The sequence below is a fragment of the Sesamum indicum genome, linkage group LG6 (assembly GCF_026168435.1).
Source record: "Sesamum indicum cultivar Baizhima isolate 11 linkage group LG6, ASM2616843v1, whole genome shotgun sequence".
Taxonomy (NCBI): Eukaryota; Viridiplantae; Streptophyta; class Magnoliopsida; order Lamiales; family Pedaliaceae; genus Sesamum; species Sesamum indicum.
In genome coordinates this window covers 9,609,499-9,631,536 of record NC_142662.1, presented here as the reverse complement: position 1 = coordinate 9,631,536, position 22,038 = coordinate 9,609,499, and the positions used below count along the sequence as shown (strand labels likewise).

The following is a 22,038-nucleotide window of genomic DNA, read 5'->3' as shown; positions in this document are numbered from 1 at the left end:
AATGATATTTTTTCAAATGAAATTAATTACCTCTTTTTTAGAGATCTTTGATAGAACTTCTGCTTCCACCCATTGAAAAAAATCTTCAACCGCCACGAACAAAAACTTCTTTTGAGCTGCGGCTTGAGGGAAAGAGCCAAAGTTATCAATTCCTCACTGGTCGAATGGGCATGCAACTTTCAACGCCTCCAAGGGGGTCGCTGGTGAGTGTAACAATCCTGCATAGCTTTGGCAGCTTTCACATTTCTTGACAAATTCTTTTGTGTCTTTCGACCATCGTAGGCCTAAAATACCCATGTTTTAGAATTTTCTAAGCAAGCGATCTCCTCCCTAAGTGATTACCACAACTCTCCTCATGTACTTCTCTCATCACAGACTGTGCTTTTTCATCATCTAAGCACTTAAGTAATATCCCCTCTGGAGTCCTCTTATACAACTCTTCTCCCAGCATCATGAAGCGATTCGCTTTGAGCTGCAACCTCCTAGCTGCAATCGGGTCGCTAGGAAGCGTCCCATCATTTAAGTACTGAACAAATGGAATCTTCCATGAGTTCGCTTCCTCTACTATATGAATAGCTTTTTCGTCGATCACTAGAACTTCTTTAATCATCACCGCGATCTTCCTTTCTTTCACCCTTCCACCATAGCTCCAAATTTAGATAAAGCCTCACCCCTCGCGTTTTCATCTCTCGGGATCTGGTGGATCGAGCATCTATCGAATTTAACCATCATTTCGATCACCTTTGTCAAGTATTGTGTCATTGTCCATTCTCGTGTCTCGTAGGAACCCTGCACTTGCATTGTGACCAACTGCAAATCCGTGTAAACGTCTAGCTGCTTCACTCCTCCGTCTAGTGCCGTCTGAAGGCCTTGAATAAGTGCCTCATACTCTGTTTCATTGTTGGTCGCAGGAAAGGTCAACCTTACAGCGATCCCAATTTCAATTCCTCCTAGTCCTTATTATATTCTAGCTCTACCATTTTTCGAATTTGACGAGCCATCAACATGCAATAGCCACCTTTCATCCTCCACCCGTTGTTCCCCTGCGACCTCCACCAGGAAGTCAGCAAATACATGAGCTTTTATAGTGCTTTTGGTTTGAAACTCTATATCAAACTCCCTTAGCTCTACTGCCCATTTAACCATCCTGCCTGAGGTATCTAGTTTCGACATGACCTACTTCAATGGATGGTTAGTTAATACCACGATCGGATGAGATTGAAAACAAGGTCGCAACTTTCTAGCCGTTGTCACCAAGGCTAGAGCCAGCTTCTCGATCTGGATGTATTTCTTTTCAGTCCCCTGCAACATCTTGCTCACATAGTATATGGGGCTTTGCTTTACTTCTTCTTCCCGAACCAGGACCGAGCTTACTACTTCATCCGACACAGCCAAATAAACATACAATCTTTCCCCAACCAAGGGGTTAACAAGAAGGGGTGAGGTCGCTAAGTATGTTTTTAGCTCTTGAAGAGCTTTTTCACATTCTTCATTCCATTCAAAATCTTTAACTTTACGTAAAACCTTTAAGAATGGTAAATTACGATCCGCCGACCTGGCTATGAGCTGGTTTAACAATGCGACCTTCCCTGTTAGCTTCTGAACGTCTTATACTGACCTTGGCGAGCCCAGTTGCCTAATTGCTCATATTTTTTAAGGTTCGCCCCGATCCCCCTCTCACTGACCTTATAACCAAGGAACTTGCCATCCCTAACTCATAAAGTGCATTAAGCTAGATTTAACTTCATTCCATAAGATTGCATTATATCAAAAGCTGCCCCTAGGTGTGCCAAGTGGTCGTTCTCCTTCTTACTCTTCACTAACATGGCATCAACATAAACTTCCATGGTGCTCCCTATCTGATCCTTAAACATTTTGTTAACCAGCCTGTTAAAGGTCGCTCCAGCATTCTTAAGATCAAAGGGTATTACCTTGTAGCAATATACTCCCTTTTCCGTCACGAAAGCAGTTTTTCCGCTATCCTCCAATTCCATAAATATTTGATGGTAGCCTTGACAGGCATCCATCATACTAAATAAGGCACAACCTGCAGTGGAATCAACTAATAAATCTATCCTAGGCATAGGGTAATGATCTTTAGGACATGACTTATTGAGATCGGTAAAATCTGTGCACATTCGCCACTTTCCTGCTGCTTTAGGGATGATCACCACATTTGAGAGCCAGGTTGTGTACTGAATCTCCCTCACGAACCCTGCCTGCAACAACTTATTCACTTCCTCATCAGTGATCCTATTTCGTTCAACCCCAAACATTCTTTTCTTCTGTTTTACCGGCTTAATTTGTGGATCTATGTTGGGTCGGTGCATTATAACTTCTGGATCAATCCCTTTGAAATCGGATGGGCACCTAGCGAACATGTCATTGTTCTTCTTCAAAAAATCTATGGTCAACATCTCCATCTCCTTTATCATTTGTGATCCGATCCACGTAGTTTTGTGGAGATCACTGGGGATCAGTTCTACTTCCTTGTACTCCGCCGCAGGTTCCAGTCTCTCCATTTTGCCTCTTTTGATTTCTTCATTCTGTCCTTGTTCTTCTTCCTCTTCTCTTTCTTTTCCGCTTAGACCTGCTTTATGGCTAAGTTATAGCATTGTCGTGCTGCACGCTGGTTGCATCTCACCTCCTTGACCCCATATTTAATGGGGAACTTCATCTGCATGTGGTAAGTGGATACCATTGCTCTAAATTGGTTGAGCCCGGGTCATCCCAAGACGACATTATATGCAAAGGGGTTGTCTACCACTAAAAACTGCACCATACAAGTCTTTCTTCACTTCACCAATTGACACCGGCAAATCAATAACCCCTTCAGGCACGATCTCGCTACCCCCAAATCCGATCAAGGGCGTTCGTACAGGCTTCAATTTTAACTCACCCAGCTCCATTTTCCTGAGCACGTTAGCGAAAATGATATCCACAGAATTATCATTATCAATTAATACCTTATGCACCTGATAATTGGCAATGTCAATTCGGATGACCATTGGGCCGTTCTGGTCCATCATGCTCGAGTCAAATCCATGTCATCAAAAATAATATCTTCTTGCTGCTCCACATGTAGTACCTGTTCTCCATATCGGTATCTACTCTCCCTTGCATATCTCTTTCTGGCCCTCGAAGAATCCTCCCTGTGGGACCACCCGAGATAGTGTGGATGGCCCCTTTAATGGGTGCATTGTCCCGAACTCTGCTCTTTCCAGCATTATCTTTGAGACTCCATTCATAGCTTCATAGCGTGCTTCGATTGCCTATCTCACTCCTCTTCTCAATCAAATGTTTGAAATAGCCCTGTCTTATAAACCTTTCAATTTCATCTTTAAGTTGATAGCACTTTTCCGTATCGTGGCCCTATCTTTGTGAAACCTGCAATACTTGTTAGAATTTTACTTGGCAGGAGTATCACGCATCTTACCTGGCCATTGCGGAAGTCCTTCCTTTTCCACCATCATCATCACTTTTTCCCTGGTCGTGTTCAAAGGAGTATACCTGTGATATCGGGGTTGATAAGGTCCCCTTCTCTCTTGATCTTTTTCAAATCGAGTCTTCCCTTCCTTGGAGGGTTCTCCCTTTGTGCGACCTGGATCTTGAGTCCACTCATTATCCTTCATGGTATTCATTTCCTCTTCGTCTATGTACTTCTGAGCTATCTCCATCAACTGTTCTGTCCCTGTAGGCGGATGGCGAGCCAGGGCTGATGCAAATGGTCCTTTCTTCAACCCATTGATTAATATGCTCACCATCATGTCGATTCTCAAATCTTGCACCTCCAACATCTCGTTATTAAATCTTCCCATAAAGCTTTATAGCATTTCATCATCCCTCTGTCGAATAGTAAAAGGGTATGTAGCCGACCTCTTTGCCTTTCTCTTGCACGCAAAATAAAAAGAAAATTTGTGAACCAACTGCTCATACGAATCAATGGTTCCACTTCCCAAGTTGGTAAACCATTCCTGCGCTTTACCTTTTAATGTGGTTACAAACAATTTGGCCTTGATCGGATCCGTATGGCCATATAAATTCATAACCAAGTCAAATGCTGCCACATACTCCCTTGGATCCTTGGTCCCATCATACTTGGGAAGATCAGGGAACCGAAAGCTACTATCTATTACCTCTAGAAGAATCCTGTTGGTGAATGAAGAACTCCTATTCTGCAAAACTGTCTCCCCCTTTTTCTTCAGTTCCTCGACTGCTTTCCCAATTTCTCAATCTGGCGACTGACATTATCCACATCTGCCCTAGAAATACCTAGTTGCCTTGTAACTGTCCTCTTACTCGTCACCTCATTTGACATGATTCTCTCAAGACCTTTTTCAGGTACCATTGAGACCTCGCGTCCTTGCTTTCCCTCTACATCCTTGAATAGCTGTCTCCTTGCTCCCTCTCGAGCTAGCGTCACTATTCTTCTTTCATACTCAACTATGGCATTCCTACTTGCTTCCTCTATCATTTGTTGTAAATCTTCTCTCGACAACTGTACCATTTGCTCCTTTTCCATTCCTAGCGTTTCCTCAGCATGCTGATCTCTCCTTGATGACCCTTCCATTTCTAGTTTTCTCGTTCTCAATTTCCCATAGACGACGCCAAAATTTTGTAGGTCGCACAAATTTTGGATCGGGTCGCTGATCCAGGTACCCTAGTCGAGTTGTTGAATCCCTATCTCGAGCTTCCTACTAGTAGATTCTAAGAACAGCACAAACGTGAGACTAGCTGGGTAGCCCCTAGCGAAGTCCCTCCGATGCTTAAGTTAGAAATGTGGGGTCGAAAGCGATCAAGTGAGGACGAATGAGATCAAGAAAAAGTAATAAATGTATGTGCTGAAATATTCATAATTGTTGGTATTATACTAGTTCAGTACCGTATGGTTGAGTGCCACGTGTCACCATCTGGATGATCTGATGTCATGCAGTCCAACGGCTTTGATAGACGGGTTGACTCTATGGGTTCGGGTCAGGCGGGTTGGGTCGGACCACCCAACCCGCGTATTCAAGTGCAGATCCTGCCATGAACAGTAAAATCCTTTAGTAATTACCCTCATATTCCGTGTAGTTCCTCCAGGATGTGAACAATCTTCAACAATTGGCACTATTAGTGGATGCGATGATGGTATGCATATTATGATGGATGTAAGCATATTTCTTTTGTTTCAGTTTTGTATTCTTTACTTTTCTTTATCATAATAAATGTCTAAATGTGTTTCATATTTTGTAGGAGTTTAACTTTTACAGAAGTCAATGTGCAGATCTAGAAGCCAATCACAGTTAGATTTATACCTAGGTGAGACTTGATAGAAAACTATTTCCTGATCTGGATGTGCTAGATTATTGAGAGGAAATAGTGCTAGATATCCAGAACTAGCTTTGATGGCTCATGATGTTTTGAGTATTCCTTTCACCACAGTTGCCTTTAAATCTGCATTTAGTCATGGTGGTAGAATTATTGGGAAGTTTCGTAGTTCAATTTTACCAACAAATGCAGAAGAATTTTGTGTGGTCGCGATTGGCTTGTAAGTCCAAGTTTATAATGTTATTATTATTATTTTAAACTATTTAATGATTTATTTTATATTATTATATGATTATTTTATTTCACATTACAGCTTATGATTCTAAAAATGATGAAAATGAAGATGAAAATTGTCTCTCAACAAATACAGAGAATTTGGTTGCATAGCTTAGTGTTCATTCAAAATGAGCATTCAAAATGTTATGAATTATTTTTATAAAATGTAGTATTTTGTTAGACAAAATCTTAATGTACATGGTCATTAGATAGAAATGACGTGTATTATAAGTTTAGTCGTATTACATTATAAGTAGTAATTATCTTTTTCAATATTTCAAATATTGTCTGTTGCTCTTTTCATTGTGTGAAATTTTAAAACTCAGATTAATAATAAAATAGTTTATACTAACTCAAGCCCACCCATTTGCAACCCAACCCATTTTGGACCCGATCCAAACACGACCTAACCTGGCCATTTGGCACCCCTAGATATAATCAATACTTTATATATATACCGCAAGCGAAGAAGTACTTCATCAAAATCTTGGTATAATATTTTCACTATAATATATGAAAAATAGAAAGTAGTGTTTTTAGTTATTATAATACTTAAGATACCCATTGAGTCACAGTTTAATATTATTGTAAATATGTAGCTAGAACTTCTAACTCAAAATGACACTGTTGATCTACCTACAAGTCTGACAACTGGCTTACGATATAGCTAGATGAGTCATTGTGATCCATCTCCTGGACAAAGTACGTCATGGCAAAGAATAAGTTAACACCTCAGTAAGTATAGCCAATCAATGTATATATATATATATATATATATATTATGCAAGTCAAACACAATACAATCTATTAATCAATCAGTACTCATCAAATAATACCAGCATATATAACATATGCTCATAATCATATATCAGCCTACGACATGATAGTGACATTCTGATTTATTTTCTTAGGACCCTGCTTACCAAATCGAAGTGCATCACTCAATAGCTTTCTCGGCTATCACCATCATCTCAAACACAATATTTTTTTTTCTTCGATATCACACAACACATAGTTCGTATATTACCTCATCCCTATTGATAGCACACAGAACACATCTCATATGGTATCCCATCACCAATTATATCACACAGCACACAACTCATATTAATATGTCACATCATCCACATTGATCAATGATAGCACACAACTCATTATTAATCATATTTTCACGAGCCATTACGGTATGCATCCTCCCAGTTAGATAAGCCATCTTTTATTCTAATTCAAAACAACAATATTACTAACTTCGTTATTCAATTCCATATAATAATTATTTTCTTATCAATAACTTTCCCACTCGATTTAATTCATCAATCAATTATACAATCGCATAATCATGCATCTGACGTTCATAGAATACAATCACATATTAACAATTTCACCGATATTAAGGTAACCCAACAAATAGTTCATGATCAAATATATAAATAACCAATATATAATATTCACACATATAAATATAAATCCAACCAAGTACACGATCATATACATAAGCAACCAATATATATAATATCTACATATATATAATATCAGATCTTAAAATGACTCAATTAATACAAAGAGCTGCTCAACCCTCTATTTTGTTGTCACGACCTATAATAAAGTATTATACATATAATCAGTATTTTGAAAATATCATAAATGCTAATAAGATATTAAATAACTATACTTCCTAGGTATATATTTAATTTATCAATTAATTCATAAGAATTTATTTAATCAAACCACTTATATCTTTATAACTATTGTTCTTAATAACATCCGTAGATTGAATTATCACAAGAATTTTATTTTTTTAATAATTATAATATTTCTCAAATAAATTTTTTTAATATTTCCTAAATATAGTTTTCGAATATTTCTACGAATTTTCTATCAATTCCTCGCTACTATATAATCTAATTAAACACCAATACATATAATTACACATTTAGTTAATAGGCCTCAGGGAATTGAGTAATTAACTATAGTAATAACTAAATCTACCAAATCGAGTAACTTAATAAACCAACTATAATATTTTTAAATTGAATGCAATATTTAATTCAACACTAATTTAAATAGTCAAACAAGTAACATTTTTCCATTAAACAGTACGTCTATCAATATAGATTACGTTTAGTAAATGGACTAATCAAATAATGTAATTATATAAATTAATAATAATTAAAATAAAAACTTTAGTACATATTAATCGCACCCTCAACTGCATGAATATGTTTGTATGCTTTTCGAGGATCTAGTTCATGTTATGTGGCAATGTGGTTTTGCGAGGCTTACCTGTGCATTGTTGATCGGTCCGAGAAATCTGGTCGCGAGTCCACTCAGCGATTTGGATCAATTCCTCGAACAGATTTGTAACTCTGAGAACACGAAAGCAATTAGGCTAGTTGGGTTGGTTTCCGACGAAAATACTCCGACGCCTAAGTTAGAATCTAGATATCAGGATAGAGAAGATAGATAGAATGAATTACTTAGTATATGTGGACATTACCTTCTAATGAATATAACTCATCATATTTATAGATTTACCCACAGTGTATTTGATAAATGCCAATATGCTGTAATTATGCTTAAGTCATGCTCCCAGATCGCAGCTAATTAATGTCTCTTAATTACTCCTGATGTTATTTTTGCCATAGGAGTACTTAGGGGATTCTTACCTTTTAAAAGGTTTCCCAAGTTGGCAGCCAAATTTATCCTTAACGAGGGGTATATTTATCTTTAAATAAATCACCTCATCAATTGTCAAATTTGCCTTGGAAAGTGATGGAGTATAGAGAGAGCAGTGTAGAAAACTGGTTCAGAGCTGTTTATTGGGAGTGGCCTGTCACGCCACTTCCCACCCCCTCTTCCTTATTCTTTTTATCTTAATCTTTTTAATAATTATCATTACATCCCATCTAATTTTTTAATTAATATAATTTACTCTAATTATTATAATGAGCTCCAATTTACTCCGTTCAAGTATGAATATATTTCAATTTCAACCTATAATTTATTTAATAAAATTTAAATTTTTTTAATAATTATCAATTAGTCTCTCAATTATGTACAAAATTTTTTGAATATCACAATTTCGGCTACTAAGGAATAAGTTTGACATGTTGGGGTCGAAGTTTAGTCCAGAGGAACCTTAGGTGGCTTAATGCTTTTGTGGAGGAAAATTTTTTCAGTTTAGTTATGTTCGTATTCTAGAAATCATATAAATGTGGAAATTTTTGGTAATTCTGGGGTTGACAAATTGCAGTTCTCAGGTGTTACAGTAAACCAGCGGTAGCACTAGGAAAATATAATCAGGTTAAAGGAAAGGACGAGATGTCGTGGGTGTGTGTAGGCGATTATAATTGAATATATTTTGGCATGAGAAAACAGGGGCAGCTCGCCCATTGTGGTAAATACAAGCGTTTTAAAATGTATTATGTAATCTGACTAATATTGATTATGAGAGGACTCCCTTACATGGTGAAATTATCAACAAGAACCACATACAGTGAGCGCACGGCAGGATTGCGTCTGTGTGACTCCCAATTTTTGCGTACAAAATTTCGATCGTTACCCAATAATGCTTGATGTGGAGTTGGAGCAAGAGGGGATAGAGGAATGTCGAAATAAATAGTTTCGTTTTGAGACTATGTAGGTGAGGTCGAAGGATTGTGAAAGAGTTATTCGAGGTTCATGGAATGAGGTAGCCGTGGATGACACAAATTTGGCAATATGGAAAAAAATAAAACATTATATAGTCAGACTGCTGACATGGGATAAGGCGGAATTCGAACATGTGCGAAGAGGTATTAAGGATACAAAGGGTGCATTAATGAGGAAACGAAGATGAGGAGTCCAACCATGATATCCAACGCCTGGAATAAAAATTGGAGGAGCTACGAGAGAAAGAAGAAATAGTATGGCAGAAGAGATGTAAAGCTCATTGGATGAGGGGCAGGGATCGAAATACAAAGTACTTCCATGCTACAAAACTATCTCGAAAATGATGAAATATGATCACTTGATTGAAGGACGGGAGCGGGGAATGGCAGACTGTATTCGAGGAATTTTGGAGAGCCAATTCCGGACTATTTTCTCTAGTAACCAGCTATATGATGCAACGATAGATGAGGTGATGAACATGGTACATGGGTGAGTAACTGATATTATTGCTTGTATCCGATATTCTCAACGATATCACAAAAATTAAAAAGAATATTTAGCAAAATTTGAACACAATTAATCACTGCCCAGTGGATGAACAACTAAACTACAAAAAAACCATGATCAAATTATCAATGATGCCCACTTTGAATTTATGTATCATTACAACAATAAATTAAGAGGACTCAAGAATAAGTGAAGGTCCACAGACAAGTGAGTTTGATAGCTACAAGCAAGCAATAGGAGTTATAGCTACAATCGCTGCAAGCATTAGAGCAAGAAATGGCCAAAATATGTCAAACTCAAACATGTACTAAACTATTGCTTATTTAGTAATAGGAGTTAGAAAAGATTTTTCAACAAATAATCATCCAAGAGGAGAAGGTGTGGATGATGATGAATTTTCTTCGACAAGGCTTCACACAAATTTGTTAGGACATTTTTATTTGATTCTTGCAATAAGAATCTTGTGACTTTATTGTGCAAGAAAGTGAACATGAGGTACTAGTGTTGCAGCAAAATTATATAGGTATGGAGTACAATTATTGCAGCAAGAGAGTGAAGAAACCCATGACTTGATAATGCATTTTCAAGTTCATAAATATGTTCAAACTATCCAACTCCTCAAACTAAATATATTTTGAAGTGCAATGCTTAGTTCAAAATGTCCAACTCTCCAAACAAAAAATATTTTAAAGCTCAAGTAAGTCTTCAAGTTTATAAACTATTTCAAATATTATACATATTTATTGAACTTTGTTAAATATCTCGAATAATACATTTAAAATGCTGTGAAGTTTAATTTTAATTGAAATTGTTTTGATAATTTTATATCAAAATTGTGTGCAGTTAATATGGCTCTTGAAATTGAATAATGGTTGGGAGCATCAACCATTGTTGGAGGGGACAAAAAGAAATGCAAATGTAACTATTGTGGAAAAGTGGTACATGGGGGGATTACTCATCTTAAGCATCATATTACACATGTCTCTGGAAATTCAAAGCATGTTCAAGTGTTCCATCGGAGATCAGGAAGAAGGTACGAAAACTCTTGGATGATGGAATAAAAGAAAAGGCAACTCCAACACGAAGAAAAGAAACACTCAATAATATTGTAAGGGAGGATATTAATTGCTCTTAAATTAAGTTTATTTTAAATTTGTAGGGTTCTATGGAGGATCTTCTAAAGGGTCAACTTCTTGAGCAAAGAGTGGAGTTTTATAGAGCTATGGGGTGAATCGGGTGTTGAGATGCGTTCCCTTAGCTTTGACCGCACATGTTTCCATTTGGAAATAAAATTTTCAAAAGGCAAGCTATCCAAAAGAAGAATTAAAAAATTAGGTAAAGTTGTGTCAAAAATTTTTATTTTTAATACTTTAGCATTAAATGCTGCAGATACTGGTCCTTATATGCAATCAATGATTGATACTATCGTTGAGGTAGGAGTCGAAGTTAAAGCGCCATCTGGGTATCAAATTGGTGGTATATATTTGAATGAAGATGTTGAGGGACTCGAAACATATATTAACACTTTGAAAATTTAGTGGCCAATTTTTGGATGCACAATAATGTGTGATGGTTGAAGTAGTAGAGCAAGACATTCAATCATAAATTTCATGATATATTGTGATCAAAATATGATACATCATTCCTATGTCGATTGTACAAATAAAAAAATAATTAAAATTTTAGCTTTGGTTTGATGGATCGAGTAGTCAAAGAGATTGGATAACAAAATATTGTGCAAGTTGTCACAGATAACGGAAGTTCTTTTAGAACTGTTGGACAAACGTTGATGCAAAAAATAAAGTATCTATTTTCAGGTCTCCTTGTGTGGCATATTGTATTGATTTGATGCTAGAAAATATTGAAAAGATGAGATTAATGAAGGCGGTCATAGATAAATCCTACATAATTAGTAGCTTCATATATAATTATGACAAGATTGTGAATCTCATAAAATTTATACCAAGGATAGAGAATTGTTAAGACCTGGAATCACTAGATTTGAGCCTCAATATATTGCCCATGAGAGTCTCATTAGTCATCAAATAGAATTAAGAATATTGTGTACATGTGATGAATGAAAAACTTTCAACAAAACAACAAGATGGAGAAATAAGGACATCCAGGTGTCTGAGATAGTACTAACAAAAAGATTTTAGAAGAAAGAGAATGTTGTGCAGTTATGGAGTCTTTAGTGAGAGTCTTAAAGGCCGTGAACCCGGATAAAAAGCGCACATTGTATATCATCTATGAAGCAATAGATAAAGCTAAAGTGGTCATAAAATCAAGTGTTAAAAGTGGGAGAAATACTAGGAGATTATTGATCACAGATGGTATTGGCACTTGCATGTAGTTGGCAAATTTTAAACTTTGTTTATTAATTTTATCATATGAGTAAAATCTTACTAACTTTATTTTTTTGGTTTCCCTTGTAGGTTATTTCTTCAATCCCATTCTTCAATATTCAAACACTAGTGTGTTTGAAGCGACAGAGGTTAGACGATGAGTCAGAGAAGTGATTAAAAGATTCGAATCAGACTTAATTGTTCAAGCTAATGCAACGAATGAGGTAACAAGTGTTATATATTTTCACATATATTAAAAATATTTTCTTCTTATCAAATGTGCATAATTTTATTAATTGTAGATAAGGATATTTGTTGATAAATTGGGAGAATTCGGAACTCCACTTGCGAGACAAGCAGTATCTATTGGAAATAAGCTTTAAAATTTTCTAAATTGTCAAATTATTTCCAACAATTTATTTGATCTTAATGTGCCAGTTTAATTTGATATTTATTGGAGGTTTATGGCCCCATTATTATGATGATTTAATTGTGAATTTATAAGGTTTAATAAATATTTAACCGTTACATTTTATATATTTATGTTACCTATCTATAATTGAATTTATTATAATATTATAAGTTTTAATTAGGCCACTTAATATTTTATAACGGTCAAATTCTTACAACTATTTAAAGGGCCATTAGCTTTTTTCATTTGGCACATTGAGAAAGATATATATTTTGTATAGCTTATGTTTCGAGAAACATTTTATACTCACACAAGCATTTGTAGAGTTTTTGCAACGTGACTGTGGACTGTTTCCTAGTCTCCTCGTGGTCGTGCACATGAGATAAGACACTGCTGAGAGCTAATGGAGTTTTATCCTGGAGTCATGGTCAACCCTTAAAACCTGCACGTGAGGAGGCAATCATGGCTTTAGGTTAGCAACAAGTGTCGTGACTCTCCATCGATGCAGCTTTTCTAGTTTCTAAATTTATTTTGTTCATTTCTGTACTATATATAATTGTCTTAATACGTATAATGATATTTTATATTTTAATGTTATTTTGAGATATGATTATAAACACAAATCACATCATTTTCCACAACAATCTAAAGCCATGAATAAGATTGTGATTTGTGTTGATTAAGTGCATGGTTGTACTAATCCTTGATTTCGTGTTATGAAGTGCATGGTTGTACTAATTCTTGTTTTCGTGTCATGCGAGGAATATTTCGAGAAATATACATTCCATCAAGGATTTATCAAAACAAAAACATGTAGTGATGGAGAATTAAACTAATTGTCTACATCGGATGATTATATTTGAAAATTGTATGTTGGTATTTCTCTTAATCCAATCAAAGGTATGGTTTCTTTTTTCTATAATTTAATTATAATTTCTCTAAGATGATATCTATGTCTCTCAATAAACAAAAGAAAAATTATTCTTCTTGTTTTAATTATCCATAGTCTAGTTTGATGCATAAGGCTGTACTTTGTTTGGTGTGGGAGATATAATATTCGATAAACTATATATTGAGCCTTTGACCGAGTCTTCATCAATCATGAAAAAGAAAAAAAATTGATGCTATTGATTTCTATATCCAATGTAACTGCAAAATTCATAAGGAAAACAAACTTGCTTTAATAAAACCGTGCAAAACAGCTACATTTTGAACGTTCTCAAAATTCGTCGAAATTTGACCTAAACGTAGATTTAGACCCTAATATTTGTGTGGTAAATATGCTAAGCGTAATAATAACTACAAGTTAGTATAAAAGGGAACAAACTTGCTTTAATAAAACCGTGCAAAACAGCTAAATTTTGAATGTTTTTAGAATTGGACGAAACTTGATCTAAATGTAGGTCTAAACCTAAGCATTTGTGTGGTAAATTTGCTAAGCGAATAACAACTACAAGTTAGTATAAGAGGGAAACAAAGTTATTTTAATAAACCATGCAAAACAACTAAATTTTGAACATTCTCAAAATTCGACGAAACTTGACCCGATCGTTGGTCTCGACCCAAGCGTTTGCGTGGTAAATTTGCTAACTGTAATAATACGTACAAGTTAGTATAAAAGTAAAACAAACTTGCTTTAATAAGACCATGCAAAACAACTAAATTTTGAACGTTCTCAAAATTCAACGAAACTTGATCCAAACGTTGCTCTAGACCCAAGCATTTGTATGGTAAATTTGCTATGTGTAATAATATCTACAAGTTAGTATAAAAGGGAAACAAACTTGCTTTAATAACCCATGCAAAATAACTAAATTTTGAATGTTTTCAGAATTCGACGAAACATTACCCAAACGTAGGTGTAGACCCAAGTATTTGTGTGGTAAATTTGCTGAGCTAATAATAACTACAAGTTAGTATAAGAGGGAAACAAACTTGTTTTAATAAAACCGTACAAAATAACTAAATTTTGAACGTTCTCAGAATTCGACGAAACTTGACCCGATCGTTGGTCTAGACCAAAGCATTTTTGTGATAAATTTGCTAAGTGCAATAATAACTACAAGTTAGTATAAAAGGGAAACAAACTTGCTTTAATAAGACTGTGCAAAACATCTAAATTTTGAACGTTCTCAGAAATCGACGAAAGTTGTCCCAAACGTAGGTCTATACCCAAGCATTTGTGTGATAAATTTTCAAAGCGTAATAGTAACTACAAGTTAGTATAAGAGGGAAATAACCTTACTTTAATAAAACCATGAACAGTTAAATTTTGAACGTTTTCAGAATTTGAAGAAACTTGAACCGAACGTTGGTCTTAACCCAATAATTTGTTTGGTAAAATTGCTAAGCTTATTAATAACTACAAGTTAGTATAAAAGAGAAACAAACTCATTTTAATAAAACCGTGCAACACAGCTAAATTTTGAACGTTTTCAGAATTCGACGAAACTTGACCGAAACGTAGGTCTAGACCCAAGCATTTGTGTGATAAATTTGCTAAGCGTAATAATAACTAGTATAAGAGGGAAACAAACTTTATTTAATAAAACCGTGCAAAACAGCTAAATTTTGAACATTTTCTGAACTTGACGAAACTTGACCCGAACGTTAACTCTAAACCCAAGCATTTGTGTGGTAAATTTGCTAGGCGTATTAATAAATTTGCAAAACAACTACATTTTGAATGTTCTTAGAATTCGTCGAAACTTGACCCAAACGTAGATCTAGACCTTAATATTTGTGTGGTAAATTTGCTAAACGTAAAAATAAGAACAAGTTAGTATAAAAGGGAACAAACTTGCTTTAATAAAACCTTGCAAAACAGCTAAATTTTGAACGTTTTTAGAATTCGACGAAATTTGACCCAAACGTAGGTCTAGACCTAAGCATTTGTGTGGTAAATTTGCTAAGAGAATAATAACTAAAAATAAGTATAAGAGGGAAACAAACTTGTTTTAATAAAACTGTGCAAAACAACAAAATTTTGAACGTTATCAGAATTCGACGAAACTTGACCCAAACGTAGGTCTAGACCCGAGCATTTGTATGGTAAATTTGCAACATGTAATAATAACTACAAGTTAGTATAAAAAGAAAACAAACTTGCTTTAATATGACCGTGCAAAACAGCTAAATTTTGAACATTCTCAGAATTCGACGAAACTTGACAAAACGAACGTCTAGACCCAAGCATTTGTTTGGTAAATTTGCTAAGCGTAATAATAACTACAAGTTAGTATAAGAGGGAAACAAACTTTCTTTAATAAAACCGTGCAAAACAACTAAATTTTGAACGTTCCCAGAATTCGACGAAACTTGACCCAAACGTAGGCCTAGACCTAAGCATTTTTGTCCTAAATTAGCTAAGTGAATAATAACGAAAAGTAAGTATAAGAGGGAAACACACTTGTTTTAATAAAACTGTGCAAAAATAATTAAATTTTGAACGTTCTAAGAATTCGACGAAACTTGATCCAAACGTAGGTCTAGACCCAAGCATTTATTTTAAACTTTATCAAAATTCGACGAAACTTGACCTAAACGTAGGACTAGACCCAAGAATTTGTGTAGTAAATTTACTAAGCGTAATAATAACTACAAGTTAGTGTAAAAAGAAAAAAGAACTTGCTTTAATAAAACCGTGTAAAACAGCTAAATTTTGAACTTTCTCATAATTTCACGAAACTTGTCCCAAAAGTTAGTCTAGACTTAAGCATCTGTATGAAAAATTTGCTAAACTTAATAATGCCTACAAGTTAGTATAAAAGGGAAACAAACTTGCTTTAATAAAACTGTGTAAAACAGCTAAATTTCGAACGTTTTTAGAATTCGATGAAACTTGTCCTAAACGTAGGACTAGACCCAAGCATTTGTGTGGTAAATTTCCTAAACATAATAATAACTACAAGTTAGTATAAAACAGAAACAAACTTGCTTTAAAAAACCGTGCAAAACATCTAAATTTCGAACGTTCTTACAATTCAACGAAACTTGACCCAGACGTTGGTCTAGACCCAAGAATTTTTGTGGTAGAAATTGTTAAACGTAATAATAGCTACAAGTTAGTATAAAAGGGAAACAAACTTGCTTTAGTAAAACGTGCAAAACAACTACTTTTTGAACGTACTTAGAAATCATCGAAACTTGACCCAAACATTGGTGTAGATCCAAGCATTTGAATGGTAAATTTGGTAAGCGTAATAATAACTATAAGTTAGTATAAAAGGAAAACAAACTTGCTTTAATAAAACGTGCAAAACTGCTACATTTTGAACGTAGTTAGAATTCGTCGAAACTTGACCCAAACGTAGGTGTAGACCCAATCATTTGTGTGGTAAATTTGGTAAGCGTAATAATAACTACAAGTTAGTATAAAAGGGAAACAAACTTGCTTTAATAAAACCGTGCAAAATAGCTAAATTTTAAACGTTCTCAGAATTCGACGAAACTTGACTCAAACGTAGGACTAGACCCAAACATTTATGTGGTAAATTTACTAAGCGTAATAATAACTACAAGTTATTATAAAAGGGAAAATAAAATTGCCTTACTAAAACCGTGCAAAACAACTAAATTTTGAACGTTCTCACAATGCGACGAAACTCGATCCAAACATCGGGGTCGACCCAAGCATTTATATGGTAAATTTGCTAAGCGTAATAATAACTACAGGTTAGTATAAAAGGAAAAGAACTTACTTTTGTAAGACCGTGTAATACAGCTAAATTTTGAACGTTTTCAGAGTTCGACAACACTTAACTCAAATATTTGTCTAGACCCAAGCATTTATGTGGTAAATTTGCTAAGCGTAATAATAACTACAAGTTCGTATAAAAGGGAAACAAACTTGCTTTAATCAAATAATGCAAAAATAGCTAAATTTTGAACGTTCTCAGAATTCGACAAATCTAGACCCAAACGTAGGTCTAGACCCAAGCATTTGTGTGGTAAATTTGATAAGCGTAATAATAACTATAAGTTACTGTAAAAGGGAAACAAACTTGCATTAATAAAATCGTGAAAAAAAACCTAAATTTTAAACGTTCTCAAAATTCGACGATACTTGACCTAAACGTCGGTCTACATCCAAGTATTAGTGTGGTAAATTTACTAAGCGTAATAATAACTACAAGTTTGTATAATAGGAAAACAAACTTACTTTAATAAAACCGTGGAAATCAGCTAAATTTTGAACTTTCTCAGAATTCCACGAAACTTAACCCAAAAGTTGGTCTAGACCTAAGCATTTGTATGGAAAATTTGCTAAGCGTAAAAATAACTAGAAGTTAGTATCAAAGGGAAACTCTGAACGTTCTCAGAATTCGACGAAACTTGACCCAAGTGTAGGTCTGCACCCAAGCGTTTGTGTGGCAAATTTGCTAAACGTAATAATAACTACAAGTTAGTATAAAATGGAAACAAACATGCTTCAAAAAAATGTTGCAAAACATCTAAAGGTTTAACGTTCTCAGAATTCGACGAAACTTGACCGAAACGTTGTCTAGACCCAAGAATTTGTGACGTAAATTTGCTAAATGTAATAATAACTACAAGTTAGTATAAAAGGGAAACAAACTTGCTTTATTAAAATTTGCAAAATAGCTACATTTTGAACATACTTAAAATTCGTCGAAACTTGACCCAAACGTAGGTATAGACCCAAGCATTTGTGTGGTAAATTTGATAAGCGTAATAATAACTACAAGTTAGTATAAAAGGAAAACAAACTTGCTTTAATAAAACCGTGCAAAACAGTTAAATTTTAAACGTTCACAGAATTCGACAACACTTAACCGTAACGTAGGTCTAGACCCAAGCATTTATGTGGTAAACTTGCTAAGCATAATAACAACTACAAGTTAGTATAAAAGAGAAAACAAATTTGCTTTGCTAAAACTGTGAAAAACATCGAAATTTTGAACGTTCTCAGTATTCGACGAAACTTGACCCAAACATTAGTCTAGACCCAAGCATTTGCACGGTAAGTTTGCTAAGCGTAATAATAACTACAAGTTAGTATTAAAGGAAAACAAACTTACTTTAATAAGACCGTGTAAAACTGCTAAATTTTGAACGTTTTTAGAGTTCAACGACACTTGACCCAAATATTTGTCTAGACCCAAGCATTTGTGTGGTAAATTTACTAAACGAAATAATAACTACAAGTTAGTATAAAATGAAAAACAGATTTGTTTTAATAAAACGTGCAAAATAGCTAAATTTTGAGCTTTTTCAGAATTCCACGAAACTTGACCCAAAAAGTTGGTCTAGACCCAAGCATTTGTATGAAAAATTTTATAAGCATAATAATAACTACAAGTTAGTATAAAAGGGAAACAAATTTGCTTTAATAAAACTGTTTAAAAAAACTTAATTTTGAACGTTCTGAGAATTCGACGAAACTTGATCCAAACGTAGGTCCAGTCCCAAGCATTTGTGTGGTAAATTTGCTAAACGTAATAATAACTATAGGTTAGTATAAAAGGGAAACAAACTTGCTTTAAAAAACCATGCAAAACATCTAAATTTTGAACTTTGTCAGAATTCAACGAAACTTGACCCAAACGTTGATCTAGACCAAAGAATTTGTGTGGTAAATTAGCTAAATGTAATAATTATTACAAGTTAGTATAAAAGGGAAACAAACTTGTTTTAATAAAATGTGCAAAACAGCTACATTTTGAACTACTTAGAATTCGTCGAAACTTGACCCAAACGTAGGTGTAGACCCAAGCATTTGTGTGGTAAATTTGATAAGCGTAATAATAACTACAAGTTAGTGTAAAAGGAAAACAAACTTGCTTTAATAAAACCGTGCAAAACAGTTAAATTTTGAACGTTCTCAGAATTCGACGACACTTGACCGTAACGTAGGTCTAGACTCAAGTATTTATGTGGTAAACTTGCTAAGCATAATAATAACTACAAGTTAGTATAAAAGGGAAAACAAACTTGCTTTACTAAAACTGTGAAAAACAGCTAAACTTTGAACGTTCTCAGAATGCGACAAAACTCGATCCAAACATCGTGGTCGACCCAAGCATTTATATGGTAAATTTGCTAAGCGTAATAATAACTAAAAGTCAGTGTAAAAGGAAACGAAACTTACTTTAGTAAGACCGTGTAATACAACTAAATTTTGAATGTTTTCAGAGTTCGACAACACTTGACTCAAATATTTGTCTAGACCCAAGCATTTATGTGGTAAATTTGCTAAGCGTAATAATAACTACAAGTTCATATAAAAGGGAAACAAACTTGGAAACAAACCATGCAAAAATAGCTAAATTATGAACGTTCTCAGAATTCGACAAATCTTGACCCAAACGTACGTCTAGACCCAAGCATTTGAGTGTTAAATTTGATAAGCGTAATAATAACTACACGTTACTGTAAAAGGGAAACAAGCTTGCATTAATAAAACCGTGAAAAACACCTAAATTTTAAACGTTCTCAAAATTCGACGATACTTGACCTAAACGTCGGTCTACATCCAAGTATTAGTGTGGTAAATTTACTAAGCGTAATAATAACTACAAGTTTGTATAATAGGAAAACAAACTTACTTTAATAAAATCGTGCAAAATAGCTAAATTTTGAACTTTCTCAGAATTCCACGAAACTTAACCCAAAAGTTGGTCTAGACCTAAGCAGTAGTATGGAAAATTTGCTAAGCGTAAAAATAACTACAAGTTAGTATAGAAGGAAAACTCTGAACGTTCTCAGAATTCGACGAAACATGACCCAAGTGTACCCAAGCGTTTGTGTGGCAAATTTGCTAAACGTAATAATAACTACAAGTTAGTATAAAATGGAAACAAACATGCTTCAAAAAAATGTTGCAAAACATCTAAAGGTTTAACGTTCTCAGAATTCGACGAAACTTGACCCAAACGTTGTCTAGACCCAAGAATTTGTGACGTAAATTTGCTAAATGTAATAATAACTACAAGTTAGTATACAAGGGAAACAAACTTGCTTTATTAAAATTTGCAAAATAGCTAGATTTTGAACATACTTAAAATTCGTCGAAACTTGACCCAAACGTAGGTATAGACCCAAGTATTTGTGTGGTAAATTTGGTAAGCGTAATAATAACAACAAGTTAGTATAAAAGGAAAACAAACTTGCTTTAATAAAACCGTGCAAAACAGTTAAATTTTAAACGTTCACAGAATTCGACGACACTTGACCGTAACGTAGGTCTAGACCCAAGCATTTATGTGGTAAACTTGCTAAGCATAATAATAACTATAAGTTAGTATAAAAGGGAAACAAATTTGCTTTACTAAAACTGTGCAAAACAGCTAAATTTTGAACGCTCTCAGAATTCGACGAAACTTGACCCAAACATTGGTCTAGACCCAAGCATTTGCATGGTAAGTTTGCTAAGCGTAATAATAACTACAAGTTAGTATGAAAGGAAAAACAAACTTACTTTAATAAGACCGTGTAAAACTGCTAAATTTTGAACGTTTTTAGAGTTCGTCAACGCTTGACCCAAATATTTGTCTAGACCCAAGCATTTGCGTGGTAAATTTGCTAAGCGTAATAATAACTACAAGTTAGTATAAAAGGGAAACAAACTTGCTTTAATAAAAAGCGTGTGAAACAGCTAAATTTTGAACGTTCGCAGAATTCGACGAGACTTTACCCAAACGAAGGTCTAGACCCAAGCATTTATTTGGTAAACTTGCTAAGCGTAATAATAACTACAAGTTAGTATAAAAGGGAAAACAAACTTGCTTAAATAATACCGTGCAAAACAGCTAAATTTTGAACGTTCTCAGAATTCGACGAGACTTGACCCAAACGTAGGTCCAGACCCAAGTTTTTATGTGGTAAATTTGCTAAGCGTAATAATTACAACAATTTAGTATAAAATAGAAAAAAACATGCTTAAAAAAAACCGTGCGAAACATCTAAAGGTTTAACGTTCTCAGAATTCGACGAAACTTGACTCAAACAATGGTCGAGACCCAAGCATTTGCATGGTACGTTTGCTAAGCGTAATCATAACTACCAGTCAGTATAAAAGGAAAAGAAACTTACTTTATTAAGACCGTGTAATACAACTAAATTTTAAACATTTTCAGAGTATGACGACACTTGACCCAAATATTTGTCTAGACCCAAACTTTTATGTGGTAAATTTGCTAAACGTAATAATAACTACAAGTTGTATAAAAAGAAAACAAACCTGCTTCAATAAAACCGTGAAAAAACAGCTAAATTTTGAAAGTTCTCAGAATTCGACAAATGTTGACCCAAAGGTAGGTCTATACCCAAGCATTTGCATGGTAAATTTGATAAGCGTAATAACAACTACAGGTTAGTTTAAAAGGGAAACAAACTTGCATTAATAAAATCGTGAAAAACAGCTAAGTTTTAAATGTTCTCAAAATTTGACGAAACTTGACCTTAACGTAGGTCTAGATCTAAGCATTTGTATGATAAATTAGTAAACGTAATAATAATTACAAGTTATTATAAAATGAAAAACAGACTTGTTTAAATAAAACATGCAAAACAGCT

At 34.4% G+C, this 22,038-nt stretch overlaps 1 pseudogene; it reads left to right on the top strand.

The window, feature by feature from the left end:
* The first annotated feature begins 11,926 nt into the window (after positions 1 to 11,926).
* Positions 11,927 to 22,038, top strand: part of LOC110012093 (uncharacterized) — a 41,865-nt pseudogene continuing 31,753 nt past the window's right edge.